The 21,570-nt window shown below is 37.6% G+C and overlaps 1 protein-coding gene across 1 annotated transcript in view; it reads right to left on the bottom strand.

Annotated features, from left to right (window-relative positions):
* Positions 1 to 21,570, bottom strand: part of LOC141340567 (uncharacterized) — a 286,821-nt gene that overhangs the window by 172,090 nt on the left and 93,161 nt on the right. The gene's annotated exons all lie outside the window — the stretch shown is intronic.

The raw sequence follows: 21,570 nt of genomic DNA, 5'->3' as shown, positions 1-21,570 counted from the left end.
GACATGATCAGTAGGGGGCAGTCATGTAAAGCACTGAACTGAAGTGGCAGCAAACATCGCTCTAAGCTAAATGACTCGTTTGTATGGTGACCTCAGGGGACATCTTAGGACATTATTCGTTTATATTCGTTAATTTTCCTATCATTTCGATCTCTTTTAACATTCAGAATCTAAATGATAAATGCTGACATGCCATTAAAGATTTGATTAAGCTATATGGCTGGGATTTTTTACTGGAATGCAGTTAATAGGTTGAATATAACATATATATATATATATATAATATTCATTTTATTTCGTCTAATTAATAGATAACCTATAGTGTTTCATTGACGAGTGAATCATTAGTTCCATTTGTAAATCGTTTATGGTCACACACGGGCATAAATACAATCAAAAAGTCAAAACTTTATTGGCATAATTGTCGTTTACAATATTTGCAAAATAAATGGCAAATAGCATATATACATAAAGTTATTTATATTAAGCGATTCACAATAAAGAAAAACATTCAGAATGTTTTGTAAAGAGATCAAAATAAAGGTGAAAACAAATATAAACGAATAATACAAATATTATGGAAAAAAAGGTCAGTTAATGGACAAGACTCTGGGATGCATAAAATGTTTCTTGTGAGGCTATTAAATTTTAAGTACTTTATGTAATGTTTTTTCATGATAAACTTGTGAATGCTGTCTACATTGCGCACAGACATCATTAGCATAAACAGCATCGCCTATATAATTATTTAATATTGTATTCATTTCTACAGATATGATAATCATATCTATAGGAAGCTTTAAATTATTACTTAACGAAATAAAACAAATTGAAAAAAAAAACTTGTTTATGTAATCCGTAAAGATAAATTTCTCTCTCAAGGCGCGTCCAAAAAGGTATTGTACTGAGAAGCGGATATAATATTCTTGATACTTCAAACTTCCGTGTTCTGTTCTATATATATTTGTATATATGGCTATAGTTTATTCAGTTATTCAGTATTGTTGTGTTTTCCCTGTTTTATTCGTTTAATATTTAGAAACAAGTGCCATTTTTTTTCAAAACATTTTTTAAAAGAAAGAATTCACCCACCCAAAATTTTGTTTGCCTATGTCACAATATGAGATAAATCCAGCCCTGTAAATGATACTGATTTTTGTTGCCAAATTGGTTTGGAAGCGTTGTTGAATAAACAAGTAACGTTAAACTGAACTTTTATGCCTGTATGATTGACAATTTTATTGACCACTGAGAAAGCATTGATTTGGTATGATGATGGTTCATACCATGTAGAAAAATTACATTTTGAAAAATAGCTTAGATGTAGTAAACTACTTTTACCTATGTTGCTGTAGCTTAGTTTAGCTAAGGAATGGGAAACCACTACAACACTGTTATACGTCATCATACGTTGTCGCTAGCTCCTAATGTTACATCAGAGGACATGCGCCGATGTTTATCACACATTTCAAGATGTTGAAAAAAATGTTGTAGCGTTGCAAAAAGTACAAATGTACGGTGTACGCACCGTTCATTCACATGAACACATATGCAAAACACCGTAAGCAAAACAAACAATGCGTTATCACATGCGCGGCAAATTGCAAATCTGTGGTGTAGTGGTTGCTTGAGAAGTGGGTAAATGCTTCATTTGTGAATTTCCTTTTGAACTTTCCATTTGAGCGCATTCGTTTACTGGATCCTTGGACTGAAATGTTTACAGGGGTTCACTGGTTTAAGAAATGTCTGATCGTAAAAATCTTCTTTTTAATTGTAAGGTATTTTTTTCATTATTATGTACTGATTTAAATGACTAGGGTGTGGGAGACAAGGCAGGGGCAATTATCAAATAAATTTCAAAGCAAGCCAGCACCACGGTCCTGACTGCATCATCGCTGTCTTTATTGGGTGTTTTTAGCAATTATTTCGATTTATTCACATTTGAGTGTATGTGGTGGACTGCCATGATTTTGGTTAATGCAGGACACTACTGAATAATGCACATCAGAGGGGATTTAAAAAGTGGGTGTACGCAAAGTAGCCTGATATAGGCCGTACACTGTACCTGCGTATACGTCCACTACACACCATTGCAAATTCCCGCGCCACATGGCCTTGCAGTCAAGTGTATATGACATAAAAATATATTTTGTAATATCAATCAGTGCAATCAGTGCTATCTGCTAGCAAACTTTAGCGATTTTTTGCAAACGTTTATTTACAGAACAACACCATAAACACAAACACAAGATTGAAGGTAATGAAAAATCGCAATAAAAATCCTTATTAATGGCAAAAATTACCTATATTTATGAGTCTGCTTGCTCGAGTGAGCAGGCATGTTGGAAAATGGAAATTTCTCTTAGCCCTTCGTTTGAAGTGAGGTCCCGAAAAATCTTTGTTTGAAGGCCTATCTGGTCCTTCCCCTTCCCCCTACCCCTCCAACTAAACGAGAAATGAGACACCCCTAGCACTTCACGTAATTTCGCGCAAAACGGAGGGGAAGGGCAAAGTGTAGGGGTAAGGGGTAGAATTGCGATTGAGCCTTAGTGTAGTGAAGCTTCATTTAATGAAGAGTAACTGTAAGCTTAGTTCACTACATTTTCTAAGTAGCTTGCCCAACACTGCTGACCACTGCTGAAGCATTTTATTTTGTAATGCATCCGGTTTTAACACCCCCCCTCCCCCCGGAGCCAAGCCAGCTCTTCTCACCTTTATTCATAGGTTGGGGGAAGGTGGGAGATGAAATGGCAAGTTTAAAAGTGACACGAACTACCCTCATTAACAATTGTGAGGTTAGATGTTTGAAGGGTTGTGAAAGCCGTAAGATATTGCATGGGGTCAAAGTCCAAAACGCAAGAAATATCTGTGCTGTGTTACTCGTTTGTTGCGCTGAATCACATGCAATTACAAAATACAATGCTCTCCAGTTTTTAATTTAATTTAATTTGTTATGCCTTTATTCTCAAAATACACTATTAGGATCTAATATCGCTACAACTTTGCACACATTAATACGGCAACGACTTTACTTTTTATTATCTTTTTTTTTGTTTTTGATAACAGATTCTTAACAACAATGCCAAAAAAAAAACTTATTTATTCAAGTGATCAGAAATGTACATTATATTTTCTTTTTACACTTTAGCCAATGCTTAGACATTTTTAAACAACTTTAGACATTGTTACAGTCCAGTATGTCCACCCTGACACAGCCGGAAGAACTTCGGTTTAACTGTAAACAGTCCCTTTTCCTTCAATTATTTTTTAAGAAAAAATAAAAGGCATGGGCAGCTCGCAATCAGAATGTACAGCACCAAAATCACAAAAACAAATCTTAATAATAATAATAATAATAATAATAATAATAATAAATAAAATAATTTTTAACACTACAAAAAGTATAGTTTATAATTCTCCTCTTTACTCAAATAAATTTTTAGTTTATCTAAAATTGTATATATGGTAAGAAAAAGACGAACTACCTCTCAAACATGCATATATTAATTTGATGTTGCTTTAAAACGTTGAAATATGTATTTTGTTCTGAAGATGAAAGTTGCGGAGTTAGTAATGTGTAACTGCCCGCGGCACCGACAGGATCACTTGATTTTTTTTTCCATTATAAATGTGGATACAGCTTGCAATACTCGTTTAAGAATTAGGCATTGTTCAAAACTAGGCTATTTTACATATTTCTTTTATTTGTGTACAACCACAATAAAAAATAAAAAATAAAAAAAAAACTGCATGGGCAGCGCGCCATCATAATGTACAGCACAAAAAACGCAAAAATAAATCTAAAGAAAATACTACTACTAATAATAATACATAAAATAAATTAACACTCCAAACTATAGTTTATATTTCTCCTCTTACACAAATCAATCAAATAAAGTGTATCTTAAATTGTATAAAAAAGACGAGCTACCTCTCAAATCTTCATTTGCTGTTGGTTTAAAATGTTAAAATGTATAATTTGTAATTTTGTACTTGTTATTTTTTTCTCTTTTGTTTTGTTAATTTATTGTTCATTCAGAAAAATATATTTCACATAATGGGCATATTTATGTCTTCTACATACATCTTAGGTTTTTCTCTGCGCACAAGCTCTGCGCATGATGTTCTGATGTTTATGCTGCTTTTTGCTTATGTGAAATTAATCCCCGAAAACGAATTTACCTGTTTTTAATGTGTCACAGCCACCAATCAGTTCAAATTTAAATGTAATTTCACACAATCTTGTCAGTTAATATTAACTTAAGACGTCAGTTGTCGGTTGGGGAAAAAACTAACTTAACATTTCTATTTCCAATGCAGTCTAATAAAAGTTCATCAGGAAAAAAGAAAAGAAAACAATAATAAAACTGCTCATGCTTATTAATAACTTTTTATTTGATGTTGAAGTATCTAAATAGTCTATAGGCTGTAACAAAGTGCTTTTCTAGTCCCGCTTCCAAGAGCTTCCATGCGGTTTTATTCCGCATCCACCCGCACCCGCTTTATATTAACTATACACCCTTAGAATAAACTATATATATATTTACCCGCTTAGAATAATTTTCTTCATGACCCGACAGTCCACGCTAAATTTAATTCTCGTTTCCAGAATCTCACATTTAATGATTTGGAAACAATGTTGAGTATAAAACTTTTTTCGCAGTACATCCATTATATTTCCATGTTCCACTTTTAAGACGTATTATAGCCCTGCATTTTAGTCCGTCAAATATCAAATGCGGGCTAAAATTATATTTTATACATTCAGTGGTGATTGAAAAAAAAATTGCAGCGCTGGTGGAAACACGGTCCTGTCAGCAGCATTGAGCGCACGTTCAGCACAGCTTGGAAGGGTTCCTTGTTTAAAGCTTGCCACAAAACACTGGAAAAAGTAAATACCATGACTGTCAAATAGTAAGGAGATATTTTAATTATTTATTTAGAAAATACTGTTTTCTGAGGCAGTGATGATGCAGTTAACAGTCCTCCTCATATCCTCGTTGGACACGCGCCTTTAGAGAGAAATGCATCTCTACGGACTACATAATAAAAACAGTTTTTGTTTTCTATTTGTTTTTTTTCCGTTAAGTAGTAATTTAAGTCTTTCTACATATTTATTTATCATGTCTGACAAAAAATAACAGTTACATATTTTCCACTGAAAAAAATGTAACTGATCGAGCTTGAGCCTTCATGTCCTAAAAATGTGTTTTGCACTCTCTGCACAAACGATTGGATATGCACCTAATAGCACACATTTATATCTATTAGTATTTATATCTTTTATTTTACATCTATGGATTTTATTTTAGCCAATTCGTGATTTGAGAAGGCAAATTGAAACAGAGTAGGTCAACTCACTGTCTGCCGCTTGGTCTTTAAGAAACAAAAAGCTTACGTTTAACGAACAAAAATGCTCCAAACTTTTTTTTTTCTAAATTAACTTAATAAAAAAGAAACTAAATTATAAATACTTTGCCGTTACATACAGAATGAATTACCGATTATGGCGCCAGATATTGAAACAGACGTAAATACTGTCCAAATAGCCCTCTTTGTGCAGGGTTTGGCTACCGAATGTTGTTCCTTGCGCCACCTGGTGGATATTATATGAAGCGCAACAACGTTGCAAAAAAACCTGAAAAAGCCCCTGCAGTAGAACGCGTGGCCACGCGTGCCGAATTGCAGGCTGCCGCGTGAAAATAGACGCATTTTTAATGGCCAGATCTGTATCTGATCCCCTGCTGATTTTGTACATTTGCCCAATTGACAAAGACATGATCGGTCTATAATTTTAATGGTAGGTTTATTTGAAGAGTGAAGGACAGAAAAACAATTAAAAAAGAAAAAAATGTCAAAAAAGTTATAAATTGATTTGCATTTTAATGAGTAAAATAAGTATTTTGTCCCACTCCTCTTTGCAGATCCTCTCCAAGTCAGTAAGGTTTCGAGGCTGACGTTTGGCAACTCGAACCTTCAGCTCCCTCCACAGATTTTCTATAGAATTAGGGTCTGAAGAAGTGGCTAGGCCACTTCAGGACCTTAATATGCTTCTTCTTGAGCCACTCCTTTGTTGCCTTGGCCGTGTGTTTTGGGTCATACCCATCCACAACCCATTTTCAATGCTCTGGCGGTACATGGGCACGTCCATTGTCCCTTTGATGTGGTGCAGTTGTCCTGTCCCCTTAGCAGAAAAACACCCCCAAAGCATAATGTTTCCACCTCCATGTTTGACGGCGGGGATGGTGTTCTTGGGGTCATAGGCAGCATTCCTCCTCCTCCAAACACTGCGAATTGAGTTGATGCCAAAGAGCTTGATTTTGGTCTCATCTGACCACAACACTTTCACCCAGTTCTCCTCTGAATCATTCAGATGTTCACTGGCAAACTTCAGACAGGCCTGTACATGTGCTTTCTTGAGCAGGGGTCTTTGCAGGCGCTGCAGGATTTCAGTCCTTCACGGTGTTGTGTATTACCAGTTGTTTTCTTGGTCACTGTGGTCCCAGCTGCTTTGATCATTGACAAGATCCTCCCGTGTAGTTCTGTGCTAATTCTTCACCGTTCTCATGATCATTAAAACTCCACGAGGTGAAATCTTACATGGAGCCTCAGACGGAGGAAGATTGACAGTTATTTTTGTTTCTTCCATTTGCAAATAATGGCACCAACTGTTGTCACCTTCTCACCAAGCTGCTTGGCGATGGTCTTGTAGCCCATTCCAGCCTTGTGTAGGTCTACAATATTGTCCCTGACATCCTCAGACAGCTCTTTGATTGGTTGCTTCTGTGGACACTTCTTTTATACAGGTAACAAACTGAGATTAGGAGCACTCCCTTGAAGAGAGTGCTCGTAATCTCATTTTGTTACCTGTATAAAAGACACCTGGGAGCCGGGAAATCTTGCTGATTGACAGGGGATCAAATACTTATTTCACTCATTAAAATGCAAATCAATGTATAACTTTTTTTTTTAAATCAGTTTTTTTCTGGATTTTTTTGTTGTTATTCTGTCTCTCACTTTTAAAAATAAACCTACCATTAAAAGTATAGACTGATAATTTCTTTGTCAGTGGGCAAACATACAAAATCAGCAGGGGATCAAATCATTTTTCCCCTAACTGTATTTATCTTGCTATATCAGTAAACTTTGACATTGTGCAGTGATTTTCTTATAAATAAATGTCTGAAACTAGTTTCACTACAGCAGGTAAATCACCAAATACATGTTGATAATTAGAGGTGGACCGACAGTGGATTTTACAGATAGCGATATGCAAATTTATAACACTATAGTTTGTATTATATCACCTTTAAATCAAATTATAAACAATGCATTATTAAATGCATTTGACTTTTAGATTTGTAAGTTACTCAATCAATTGCCAATATATTTATTTAAACACAGCACTTTAAAATAAGCTATTGCAAATATTTCAAATTAAAACACACCACTGACTGAAACAGTCAGCTCTCGTGCCTTTTCTTTTGCATTTAAACCTTTATTACACACAATCCCGTGGGTCTGAAAGAACTTTGTTTTCCACCTCCACAAGTGGATCTATTATGTGGTATTGTTTATCTAAAGGTGCACTTTTCCTTGTTTTAATCCTAGCCAAAAAGCCATGTGTTGACTAAATTGCTGTGTCAATCCACGTTCCGCAAATCCACTATCAATTCTGATTAATCTACAAAACCAATACATCGGTCGAACATCAGTTGATTATCACCTGGGGTCAAAAGTCACTGGTTCATCACTGAATGCAGGAGGGTTTAACATGGATTGACTGCTCTTCAGAGACACACAGCTGGGTTCTGGAGATAAAGATCTCTTTCTTTTCCTCCTCCTGGTGATACAAAATATAATTAATATACATCTTTACATTTTAGTTAACAAATTATAAAATGATCACTTGTCGTTGTATAAATCTAATTTAATCTATTGAGTTAATCTATTGTCAGTCCCTCCATTTTTTTCCGTGAATCTCTGAATCCAGCACAAAATCAACAGAATGTTGCATTTTTTGCTTTTTCACCACAAAATAATCACAAAAAACCCATCTGCCACATACAGACTTGTCTACGGAATCAAATACAAGCAGTTAAGGATGTCTGAGATAGATGACCTCTGGACACAAGCCAAATGAAGTATACAAAAGTGATTATTGTTTTATATGGCTGGGTGATACGATGATAAGTGTCAAATCGACAGAGATTTCATTCATATCAGACACAGCTTTTATTGGGCAGTACTGTTTAAAATTATTAATACATTAGCGCAATTAAGAAACATGGATGGTTGAAAAAATATAAAGCATCCTGTGGTTGATAGTAATATAAAGACCGAATAAAAGTGCAGTATACCACGAATGAGAACTCATTTCAGTCAGTCAGTTGGACTGACAGTAAATTTGTGTTTCATGCGCTTTTGCTTACCGAAATGTCCGTCTTGGCGAGTAATGATGTAAACACAGTTGGTTATGTCTAAAATGAACAAACTCTTCAGGTTTGGAGTGTGTGTCAGTATAGGATATATGATTACTGTAGGCATACTGTAGTTTCTTCATTTTAATGAAACAGCAGTAGCAACAAAAGTTCTACTAAAGTTCCTTTTTAGTTCCTAAAGTTCCTTTTTATATGTATATTTATGTTGTACTTATTTGTCCTGTTGTCATTTGTTTCTTCGCAAACAAGCTTCATACATTTCATTTGTTCTTTGTGTCATGTATGACTATTGTGCATCTAACATAACATAATATGGTAGATGTGCTATCAGAATTATATATTATTGGAAATAATTGCCATTGTCATTTTGATCAAAAAATCCAAAAAATTTTTTTTTTATAATAATAATAATAATAATAATAATAATAAATAAACAATTGTGAAATCCTGTAGGGACTGTATTGTCTCCATAACTGGACAGTTTGTCACCTAGGGTCAGAGGTCACTGGTCCATTACTGAATTCTGGAGGAAGATGTAATGATTTGTCACTCTTCAGAGATACACAGCTGGGTTCAGGAGATGCTGCTCCATTCCTTTTCTTCATTTCAAAGTCTGAAGTCTTCAAAGTGTTCCCTGTATATGGAAACACTGAGAATTTACAGTGTATTCAAGCTGTTCATTTCAGCACATATCCCAGTTAACAAAATACAAACTACAAATGTCTTGTTGATGTTCCAATTAAGTCATAAAAACATTAATTACTTCTAAATATTCTTAGAATGTACTAAATGTTAAATTAAGGGAACATTACATTTTATCATATTGTTCTATTAATGTTTTTGAAAAGATATTTGTTCATAACTTCGAGAGATCCTTGCCAGATCTTTTGCCCTGTTAACCCCTGGCCAAAAAGAATGATCACAGTAACATTTTTCATATCAGTCAATATCGATATAACAACATGCATGTCAAATCTTTATGTCTTTCAAGTTTAAAGACAGATTTCCTCTCCTGATTAAAACCAGACAGTTGTTTGCTCTTTTTTTTTATCAGATCATGACAAGCACTTACCAAACAGGTGAACATTTCTCAAATCTGAGCTACAATATTCAAAGCACTTATAATAATACATTATTTTTGACATCAAAATATGCATGAGTAAACTGAAGTAAAATGCATTTACTGTCTTTTTGTCCCTAACAAAATATCTTAATGGAGAAATTAATTTCTTAGTTATCTATAGTATAATACAATTAAATCATGAAAACCAAAGGTAAAACAACACACAGTACCTCACTACCATGGTAAAATCTAACTATATCATTTCTATGGTATCTGAATGAGAAACAGTAGTCAAAATACATTTATGCTGCATCTCAATTTGCCTACTTATACTATGACCTAAAAGTATGTACTACTTTTGTGGAAAAAAAAGTACATATTTTTGAGTATGCATCAAAATAGTATAGGCAAACTTTGGGACATACTACTTCGTCATAGCTGCATCTTTAACGGACGCTCTTATGCTGACCCAGCTAACAATTTTTGGTTCCCAGAACGTTCTGGGAACGTTAGTTTTTGGTTCCCAGAACATTCCCAATTGGTTAGCCAGGAAAGTTCTCTTTACGTAACTAGAACGTTCCCTTAAGGTTAGGGGAACGCTCTGGGAACCTACTGGGAAATTTTCGGGAACGTTTTATGTTCCTAGAAAGTTCCCTGAAAGTTCTCTGATGGTTCCCAGAATGTTCTCCTAACCTCTTCACTCAGGTACCGCTTCTGCACGTCAGCACTCCCGTGTCCCAGAGTAAGCGGCATGGAAGGCGGACGGAAGTGATTCTCAATAATCACTACTACACACCATGTCTTGTTTTAAACAGGATCATTACAGATAATCAGAGCACTTTTAACCATCATAAGGAGCATTAAATGAGACTAAATTATGCTATACTATCTTAGATTTTGTTAATGTCAGATGTAGAAGTACCATACCATAAAACAACTCATATTTTATGTTTATTAAAGCACCAAATAACATGACTTCAACAAAATATTCGATTGTAAAAATGTGTATTTAATTTTTTACAGACATTAAAAACGAATAACATTTATTTGACTTCAACTAGGGTAACATTACATTCGTTTCTTACCACTGAATTAATGATGATGTGCTTCCCTCTTTTGGTCACTAAACGAAAACGTCTTGGTTATGTTTTCTTCAATAAGACGTGTCAAATCTCCCTAAAATAACAATATTTACTCTCGTATATATATACATTAGTTATAAGTAATTATCCATTAAAGAGATCAATCAATGAACTTTAGTCAGTCAGTAAAACGAAATGACCGTTATTTTTTAAATTACGCAAGCGCGCCGCTTAATGTTGAGGACAGGAGAAAAGCGCGTGATGGAGAAAGCGCGTGCTGGAGTAAAGAAGTAAACAGTGTTTATAATATGATTTTCAGACACTTAACCTTGGCTTATTTTAGCTATAAAATTAAAATTATATTATCATTATAATGCGGTTTGACCACTTTGATGTAATTTATTAAAAGCTTATTTCGGACATGATATTCTAGTTTGTTTATGATGAAAAAAAAATACATTTCAGCATTAGAAAAATCTGAGTCATCTGTAAAGTTTTAATTCGTTTACATGGCAATGACTACAAAAAATAACCTGCAGGGAACATTCTGGGAACGTTCTCTCTAGGTTATAAAAATAAAACTTAAAAAATAACCTGCAGGGAATGTTCTTGGAACGTTCTCTGCAGGTTATAAAATTAAAACCTAAAAATAACCTGCAGGGAACGTTCTGGAAAGGTAAAATAAATATAAAAATAACGTACAGGGAACGTTCTCTGTAGGTTATAAAATTAAAACCTAAAAATAACCTGCAGGGAACTGTAACGTGGGGTTTTGTTTTGTGTTGGGTTTTCATGTTCATGTTTTCATGTCTTTTATTATGTAGTTGTTTCATGCTGTTGTGTCTTGCTTCCCTTGCCCTCATGTATTCCTGTCATTGGTTCCCTAGTCCCATGTGTCATGTTCTGATTAGGTGTGTTCGACTTCATGCAGCGCTGCGCAGACCGATCGGCGGCTGACTTGAAGTAGTGCATGCTGGTTAGAAATTTTGTCCGACTTGAACCGGCGCCGACGCCACGTGACGTTCACGTGTGGCATCAAAGTAACGCGAGAGCGTTTCGAGAGCAGCCGGCTTGCTCAGCCAGCGCAGCATTTCAGAAGGGACTGCGCCAGGCTGTGATGACGTCACAGCTTCTCATGATTGGCCACATTCACCACATGATGATGATCACACGTGTTTCGTGCATAACAAATCAATTTGCATGCCATTTCGTAAATAGTTTACGATCTTTTGACTGCAGTACATTTTATTCCCTTAAATTCTTTATATTGGATTTGTGCATAAGTTTATTATTGTACTTTTTTCATACACACCACTTATAGTATTCAGCTGCATATTTAAGTAATATTTTTTATGGAATAACTAAAATGTCACAGACATTTAATGTAATGTGGTCAACCCTGATTGATGCTGAAATCTGTAGTTGCTGCTTCACTTGCATGTGCTGCATTTCTTCCAACAAAAAAGGTATTTCTATAGCTTCTAGTTCATCTGCAATAAAGTAGACAAACGCCACGTGATCTGCCATGTTTGGCTAATCTCGCCGATCGGTCTGCGCAGCGCAGCATGAGCTCGAACACACCTATTGATTGTCTTTTGTTGCTATGGTCCTGTTCCTTGTTTTTCATTGGTTGTTGGTGTCATGTGACCTGTATTGTTTTGAATAAATAGGCCTTCTGTGTCATTGTCGTGTATTAATGTTGTAACCTGCTGTCGGTGAGTGTTTTAGTCAAGTCAAGTCAAGTCAAGTCAAGTCTGTTTGTTCAAGTCACGTCTAGTCACGTCATTGTTTGGATTACTGTTTGGATTATCGTTTGGATTATCATTTGTATGTTTACACTTTGGATTTAATAAAACTGCACTTGGGTTCTGCACATCTCGCCGTCTCAGTGGACTGTTTGTTACAGGAACGTTCTGGGAAGGTTCTTTTTAGGTTATAAAATTAAAACAAAAAATAACCTGCAGGGAACGTTCTGAGAACGTTCTTTATAGGTTATTAAAAAGAGAACCTACAGGGAACGTTCTGGGAACGTTCTCATTTGGTTCCCGAAAAAATAACCAAATGGGAAACATATGGGAACGTTCCCAGAACGTTCTGTGTTTGCTGGGTAGTTACGTGTATCTTGTCACTGTTTAAACTGCAATGTCAATCATATTGTCAAACAGTTAACATCATCCACATTTCATTTGATTTCCTACCGTACTGGAGCGAAATGAAGATGCACGTTGATCATTAATGCCTAGAACTCTGCTCATGTGTTTGCATAATGATTTTAAAAGTTAATGACCAAACGTATCAGTCTAAAAGTTCACAATGTTGCTGCAGATGAAATATAAGGCGGATAACATTAAATAAATATTTTTCATCAGGTTAGACATTATTTATCATCAAACCCCTTTCTACCCGTCCGTTGGTCGTGCATATTCGCCATGTTTAGGGTCGAGGTAGGTGTACACATTAATAAAACACAATCTAATAGGTAGAAAAATTTATTTCATTGTTAGTTTACAGGACCTGTATCCCTTCTAGCCACAACCACATATTAGCCGTTAGAGTGTGCATTGATCTGCACTTCAAATTCTTGAATCTTTGGAATATTTTTTTAAACATACTATGATTTGGGACATACTAATTCTATTTTCAAATACTATTTAGAAAGGATAGTATGCGAATTGGGACGCAGCGCTATATTTACTTTCACTTTCCTTTTTTATGGACTTTCCTTTTTTTATCAGTTTTTGTCAGTGAACAACAGCAGTGTTACGATCTTATAAATACAAAGAATATCATATAACAATGTGACAAGATATTAAATAAAGGCTGATAACTGAACTTACCATCAAATATGATCCTTTTTGAGAGTTTTTAAAATTCAGCGTCTTTTCAGGTCTAACGGAAAAGTTTGAACACATGGAACGGCATCGTGGCTTCCTGAGTTGGGTCTGTCTGCGGACTGCAAGAGAGGGGAGTAACAGGAAGAGGTGTAACTTGAAGCTGTCCAAATCACGCGAGATGTCAAAACGAGATGTTGTTGACAAGATGGCCACTCACATAAAGACAAGGGTAAGAATAATTTTTCTATTGTTTCTTGAGATGATAATCTATTACAACTTAACCTTCCTCGCTTAGCATTGTTAAGTGAGCAGTATTTTTACGTTCTGGTCCTGTTAGGTGGCTCGATTAATTTTGTTAAAACGGCGCTTTTCAAACGGGTTCTCTTAAGTAGATTACGTTAATAAAGACTGGAGTTACTGTCTGTCTGGCTGTCTACTCTGCTGGATGTTTTTGAAACAGATTTCAAATTTAGCTATTAACTAAATTCCAAAAGCAAGGAAGATTATGGTAGTCTGCCCTGCTTTGTAATTAATCTGACATAATAAAGTATTTTTTAAACCTGTATTTCTCTTTGTTTATAGGGTATAAATTGTACAGATGCCATGGTGAATGTTCCAAAAGTCATCATTATCACTGCTGCTTTTGTGCCAGGATTATAACACAGCAAAATTTATTTTTGAACCATGTGCAGAAATGTGGGTTAGCTGACACATCAACAGGTCCCTGTGTTTCTGCACCCTTCAGCATGTCTGTTCCCTCCAGCCTCTGTGCACCCTCCAGCGTCTCTGCCCCCTCCACCATTTCCACTCCCCACAGCCTCTGTGCATCCTCCAGCGAGTGTGCGCCCTCCAATGTTTCTGCATTCTCCAGTGCTTGTGCACCCTCCAGAGTCTCTGTCCCCTCCAGTGTTTCCACTCCCATCAGCCTCTGTGCACCCTCAGCCTCCTCTGCTCCCTCTAGCATTTCCGCCCCCTCCAGCGTTTCTGCATGCTCCAGTGTCCAGTGTTTGACAGCCTGCAGGAAAACAGCTTCCTATCCAACAGTCATTACACTGTCTAACAGTGATGACACGCCTGCCTTATCAACTCCAGCCCAAACCGCCTGCATGAGTAACCCAAAAATACTAAAGTCAAAGCCCAAAAGAACAACATGCATGATCTGTAATTTGAAAAACATCAAGATACACATTCAAAGACATCCCTCATCAGCAAATACAGATGTAACAGCAAATCACCATCTTCCATCCTAATGTATAGACCGTATTAAGGGCATTTTTGCTGTCGGAAGAACTTTTTCTGGATTTGGAAACCCCATACATGTACAGAAATGCACATGGGGAAACAACCATCAAGTGAGCTGTGAGCTACAGCAATGCAAACGGGCTTCCGAATTTTCCAGAAGAAGTGGCTTAATGGGGTTTCAGTGCATCCATGTGAAGTCATCCCTTACGAAAATGAACCATGGTTTTACTGTAGTAAAACTGTGGTTTACCATGACCATAGTAACCGTGGTTTTTTGGTGCTTTTTTTGGTTTAAAAAAACCATGGTTCTGATACCATGGTTTTACTACGGTTATATTGTAGTAATACTATAGTAAAACTGTAGTTAACCATGACTGTAGTAACCACGTTTTTTTTGGTGCGGTTTTTTGGTTTTAAAAAAACATGGTTCTGATACCATGGTTTTACTACAGTTATATTGTAGTAATACTATAGTAACCCTTGTCAAAAAATCCTAGAGGATTCCAATAGGAATTCTCTACAGGATTAAAGTTAGCATTTCTATCATATTTTGGAACCGTTCCTAAAGGATTCCATTAGGAATTGTCTTAGGATTTTCTTATACAAGACAAAATAATCCTGTAGCATAATTTCTACAGGATTTTAATGGGTTTTATTTTAAAGCATCTTTCAAGAATTTTGAAGAATCCTAACCTTACACTTTTTTATTTTTTATAACACTAACAAATAGTTTAGTGTCTTGCAGTTTACTTTAACTCACCTCGATGTACATTCCAATAGGAATCCTCTACAGGATTCGTTAGAATTTCTATCATATTTTGGAACCGTTCCTATAGGATTTTGATAGGAATAGTGTTAGGATTCTTTTTTTTAGATGCTTTAAAATAAAACAGGATCCAATTAAAATCCTGTAGAAATTATCCTACAGAATATTTATGTCTTTTCCCATAAGAAAATCCTATAAGGCAATTCCTATTCCAATAACAATCCAGTACAAGTTTCTTATCAGAATCCTTTAGGATTCTTTGATAAGCAACATACAATGAACAACATCTACATCAGGGTGATGTCAACAGTAAACTGAAAGTACTTTTTGTTAGCAGAACAAGAACAGTGGAAAAGTGCACCTTCAAATAAAAAATGACATGAACAAGCATCCAATTAGGACTGATCCTACAGAATATTTATGTCTTATAAGAATATTCCTATAGAAATGGTTCCAAAATATTATAGAAATTCAAATAAGAATCCTGTACAAAATTCTTATTGGAATCCTTTAGGATTTTTTGACAAGACATAAATATTCTGTCGGATGGTTTCTTTATGGGATCAAATTGGATGCCTGTTCATGTCCTTTTTTCCCCTTTTTGTAATCTAAAGTGCACTTTTCCACTGTTTTTATTTTACTAACAAATAGTACTTGCAGTTTGTCGTTTACATCACCTTGTAGTATAACACTTGTCCTTCAATGCAAATACTGCACTGGAGCAGTTCTAGACTTGAGTAAGGGAGGTAGATATAAAACTTAGAGGACACCAGATGTTGGAAAGAAAAATAACTCTTTACTGAAAGACCAAAAATACCAACCTCAAAAAAAGCAACAAAAGGTAAAACACAGTCTTTTCTAAATTAGTAGTAGTTTAATTTAGTAAATCCACCTGGGCTGGATGATTAGTTAATAGTAGTTAGAATTGAATCTAAAATTAAATTCTTAATCTAAATGTCCTAAATCTTTTTTTTTTCTGTAGTAACCACTGATCTATATAATGACTGGTTTGCTCAATGCGTTCTAAACTGCCGTTAGGCAGTGAAGCCATAAGTGAAGCCACCTTAAGTGTTCGATCCGCCATCTTACTATTCCCTACCTGCAGAGAGTGCCATTGAGTCACATGTAAATTGCTGACCTAAAATCACCCGATTTGAAGCGTATCTTTCACACAGGATTAGTTTTTAGGATATGTGTATGTAAATTAATTTTTACTTAAGATGTTTTCTGGAATGTTTATGGTCTTTTCAGGCTGGATAAGCGATATATTGAAATCGTTTAGGTGGGCGTGTCAGCTGCGCACTTGCAGAAACAGGTAACTGATCCAACACAAAATATATTTCTTTATCTACCTAATTATACAGGAAATAATTAACATAACTATATACCTGGTATTCGTATCTGAAATTGATTCGATTATACAGTAAATAATACAATACAAGTCTCTGTTACTATATTGCTCGTTGTATTGAAATTCAAATCTTTGAAATAAAGCTTCATGTCTATAAGTCGCATTTGTAGTCAGCGGTATATTCTCAGAGATATGGTGTGTATTTTTAATGTGCCTGATTGAGCAACATCTATTTCAGACTCTTCAGATCAGCAAATTCTGTAATAATTTACTAACATTACCGTTTCCATCTGAGTAAAATGCTGTGTACGTTGAATTAATTATTAACTTAACGAACAAATCATTAACTGTTAAAAAAAAAAAATACTGTTAAGTATTGTTGAAACATGCAGTTAGTCTACTGTATGAATATAAACAACAAAATGACATAAACCGTGAATAACTGTACTAAGATCGTCCGATGTTTATGTTTATGATGTACGTGACTGCAAAGTTAGGCGATATGAACGTACATTTTTAATAAGCAGAGGGAATTCCCAACATTAAACAAATAACCGTTTACATGCTTACGACGTTTGCATTGTAAAAATGTACAGTGAGACATCAGATAAAAAAACGTTGACTTGTTATGAGATGTTTTCTCAATAAAATCTTATTATTTCCTAATACTATTAATTCAATGGAATGTATGCGAATACTAGGGAATACCAGAGCCATGGGGAATACTAATATGGCGGCGCGGTGGCTTCACTTTTATGACGTCATGAGCAATCCAGTTCTCTATTATAGATCAGTGGTAGTAACCCTTTTTTTCTTCACAAGAAAAATAACTTTGTTGTTCTCAAGACAAAGCAAATAGACATCACAAATTATTTCCTTCATTTTTATTAAAATATTTGAAAAGAGAGAAATTAATGCTGCTGTCTTTTATAGTGTTCACTAGTCTAATCACACATTGGTGGATGGAGTTAGTGTAAATAGCCTCTGCCAACAACGTGTGCTATTTGCACTTAAGTATAGTGACGCTACAAAGCCGTAAAGCACAACATTAATTAAAACAGCTACAAATGGTGGCAGAATAGCCACTACTCCAATGTTTTATACAATGAAAATTAGTAGCATAAACATATAACGTTATGACTATCATTAATAATATCAGTTATACAGATTCATAGCTTTTGACACATAGCTGTGCTAATCAGCAGATACAATCAAACGCAAGTTCAACAACTCACCAAGATCACCCAAAATTGTTGGTTTAGGAGACAGACCAGATAAATGTTACTATTTCATCATTTTTGGCGTCTTTGAAATCAAATTTGAACAAGTTAAACACCGTTAATCACTCGCTGCTTTTCCTCTTCGACCGTTATTTTCAAATGATTCGGATTTCTTAAAGGGGCCGCGTCAGGACAATACCGTATATAGATGTTAGTATTTCTGTGAATTCTTTGTCACATGTAATACATTTGAACTCATTCGAACATTATGAAATATCATATTTATTATCCTTGCCTTACTTTAATATTATGAATTTCAATAAATACATATTATTTGTTTATATTTGTGTGTATTCATATAGGCTGCAATTTATTGTGGGTTACCATGGTTAATTTTATAGTTACTATGGCTTTACAACAAAAAACATAGTTTAAATATGGGTATTGTAGTAAAACTATGGTTTTACAACAAAAAAAAAACATAGTTCAAATATGGTTATTGTAGTAAAACGTACTCGCTTACTAACGTAACCTCGGTTCTCTCTAGAGAGGGAACGAGTACTGCGTAAGTATCTTACGCTAGGGGAAAATCCTTTTCTGCGAGAGATATGAAGCCAAAAAATTATCCTTAATTTTATAATAATGTAAAACGCGTTGCCGCAGTGTACAGACATAGGCGAAACAGCTTGCGCGCCTATTGGCTGCTCTGCGACAACTGCAGCAGCCTATAAGAGCGAGGCCTGACACGACGCCAGATCCAATGGGGGCATTTCGCGCCCTATGCGTCGCTTCGCGCCCTTTTCGTAGCTTCCCGCCTAAGAGGGCGTGGTCTAGACCTATAAGGATCGCTCGTAGGCAACTATTATCTGGTTTTTCATCATCGAAGCAACCAGAGCGTGCGCATGCACGGCAAGATACGCAGTACTCGTTCCCTCTCTAGAGAGAACCGAGGTTACGTTAGTAACCGAGTACGTTCTCTTACGAGAGGTCTCTCGTACTGCGTAAGTATCTTACGCTAGGGGACCCTATGTAAAACGCCGTGCATGCTGAGATCTGACACCAAAGACCCAAGGGCGAAAGCCTGGGGTTCATACAGGTCATAATCACCTATAGAACTCACAGAGAGTCCGGGGAAGAGGGAGGGGCAACGCCGCACTCTTCCACATAGTGCAGCGTCACTCAGACGCTAAGTAAACGTACATACAGGGCGGGGTTACGGCCTGAGCTGATGTAAGAATACGGGTCTTCACACAATTTGCCCAGACACATCTTGTGCTATTACTTTCACTGTCGACCCTAGAGCTGTGCTCAGTAGACGCAGCATCCCGAGCTGATAACATCAGGTCAGACAACACTGAACATCTAGACTGACAATAATCTGGCCTGTAAGGCGGGAACCTCCAGGTTGTAAAACCTTATAAATGTAGACGGAGAGGCCCAGCCCGCCGCCGTACAAATATCTTGCAAGGCAATCCCACTTGACCAAGCCCACGATGAGGCCACGCCCCTCGTCAAATGTGCTCTGACACCTAGCGGGCACTGCATGCCTTTGGAAGCATATGCCAACGCAATAGCATCAACTATCCATCTGGATAAGCTCTGTTTCGACGCGGCCAGTCCCTTGGGACGCCCGTAAAACGAAACAAAAAGCTGCTCTGTCTGTCTAAAAGCAGACGAGCGAGACACGTAAGCTCGTAATGCCCTGACTGGGCATAGGAGGCTCGTGTCCGTTTCCTCATCATTGACCGGTAGGGCTGACAGCGCGATGACCTGTGCCCTGAACGGTGTGTTGAGTGATTTTGGAACGTAACCATGTTTGGGTTTGAGTATGACTTTAGAGTCATTAGGTCCAAATTCCATGCACGTCGCGCTCACAGAGAGTGCGCGCAAATCCCCTATGCGCTTCACTGAAGCGAGAGCCAGCAGACACACAGTCTTAAGAGACAGGTATTTCAAATCAATCGTCTGCAGAGGCTCGAATGGTCCACCTTTCGTGGCCTCTAGTACCACAGAAAGGTCCCATACGGGGACTGAGGGAGGTCTGGGGGAATTCAGTCTTCTAGCTCCCCTCAGGAAGCGAATAACTAAATCGTTCCTTCCTATTGACTGACCTAGCGTTGTGCTCGAAAACGCTGTTATAGCGGCCACATAGACTTTGAGCGTGGACTGGGTTCTGCCCTTGTCCAGCAGCTCTTGTAGAAAGGAAAGCACCTCCATCACACCGCAGTTAGTAGGTGATGAGCCGCGGGCTGCGCACCAGCCCGAAAACACTGACCAGTTTGAGGAATAGAGCCGTCTCGTAGAAGGGGCTCTAGCCTGCGTGATTGTGTTTAATACTCCTTTAGGGAGTTCATCATATATTCGCTGGTGGCCCAGACGTGCAGGGACCACAGCTCTGGGTGAGGATGCCAAATCGAGCCGCTGGCCTGAGAGAGAAGGTCTCTCCTCACTGGTATCGGCCACGGGGCAGTGCTCATCAGCTGCATCAGCGCTGGGAACCAGGGCTGGTTTTCCCAAAACGGCGCTATCCGCAGTATTGAACATCCTTTTTCCCTGACCCTCTCTATCACCTGAGGTAGGAGAGAGACGGGGGGAAAAGCATAGAGATGACGGCGGGGCCATTCGTGGGCCAGCGCGTCTCTGCTTTTTAAGTAAAATTCCAGACAGTGAGCGTTGTTCGGAGACGCAAACAGGTCTACTTCCGCTCTGCCGAATTTTTTTTTTTTTTTTTCACAGTAGTTGTACTGTCTGTGGGTGTAGAGACCATTCGCCTGCTGGAACATTGTTCCTGGACAGTCTGTCTGGCCCTATGTTTAGAAGCCCCGGCACATGCGCTGCTTTCAGTGAGCGCAGGTTGCGCTGAGCCCATACCAGGAGGCGTTCTGCAAGTCTGCATAGGTTTTTTGGACCTGAGACCGCCCTGGCGATTTATATAGGAAACCACTGACATGTTGTCCGAGCGGACTAGTACATGGTTTCCTTTTATTTGGGGACAGAAGCGCGTCAGCGCGTTCTGCACTGCCAGCATTTCGAGGCAGTTGATATGCAGGAGCTTTTCCCGTTCTGACGACTGGCCAAAAGACGGTCTGCCCTCGAGCAGAGCCCCCCATCCCGAGGTGGACGCGTCCGTAGACACCACTTTCACTCTCGAGGAAGTCTCCAGGCTTACACCTGACTGGTACCAGTCGACTGCTCTCCACGGTTTCAGGGCTGTGACACATTTCTGATTGACCGTGATACGAAGCCGACCGGGTGCCCATGCTTGACGCGGGACGCGCGCTTTCAGCCAGAACTGCAGTGGACGCATACGTAGCAGACCCAGCTGCAGAACTGATGACGCTGAAGCCATGAGACCCAGCATTTTCTGAAATTTGGGGGGGACAGGGAGCTCTTCGCCCAATTGACTCTGAGACCCAAATTCTCGAGGTGATCGAGTAACATGGTCGTATGCTGTACAAGCACTGAGCGAGACTGCGCTAGAATCAGCCAATCGTCCAAATAGTTCAGTATGCGCACGCCTTTCAGTCTGAGAGGAACGAGTGCTGTGTCCATGCACTTCGTAAACGTACGG

The sequence above is a fragment of the Garra rufa genome, chromosome 1 (genome assembly GCF_049309525.1).
Source record: "Garra rufa chromosome 1, GarRuf1.0, whole genome shotgun sequence".
Classification (NCBI taxonomy): domain Eukaryota; kingdom Metazoa; phylum Chordata; class Actinopteri; order Cypriniformes; family Cyprinidae; genus Garra; species Garra rufa.
The sequence above is the reverse complement of the archived record's forward strand: the minus strand, read 5'-3'. Positions and strand labels throughout refer to the sequence as shown.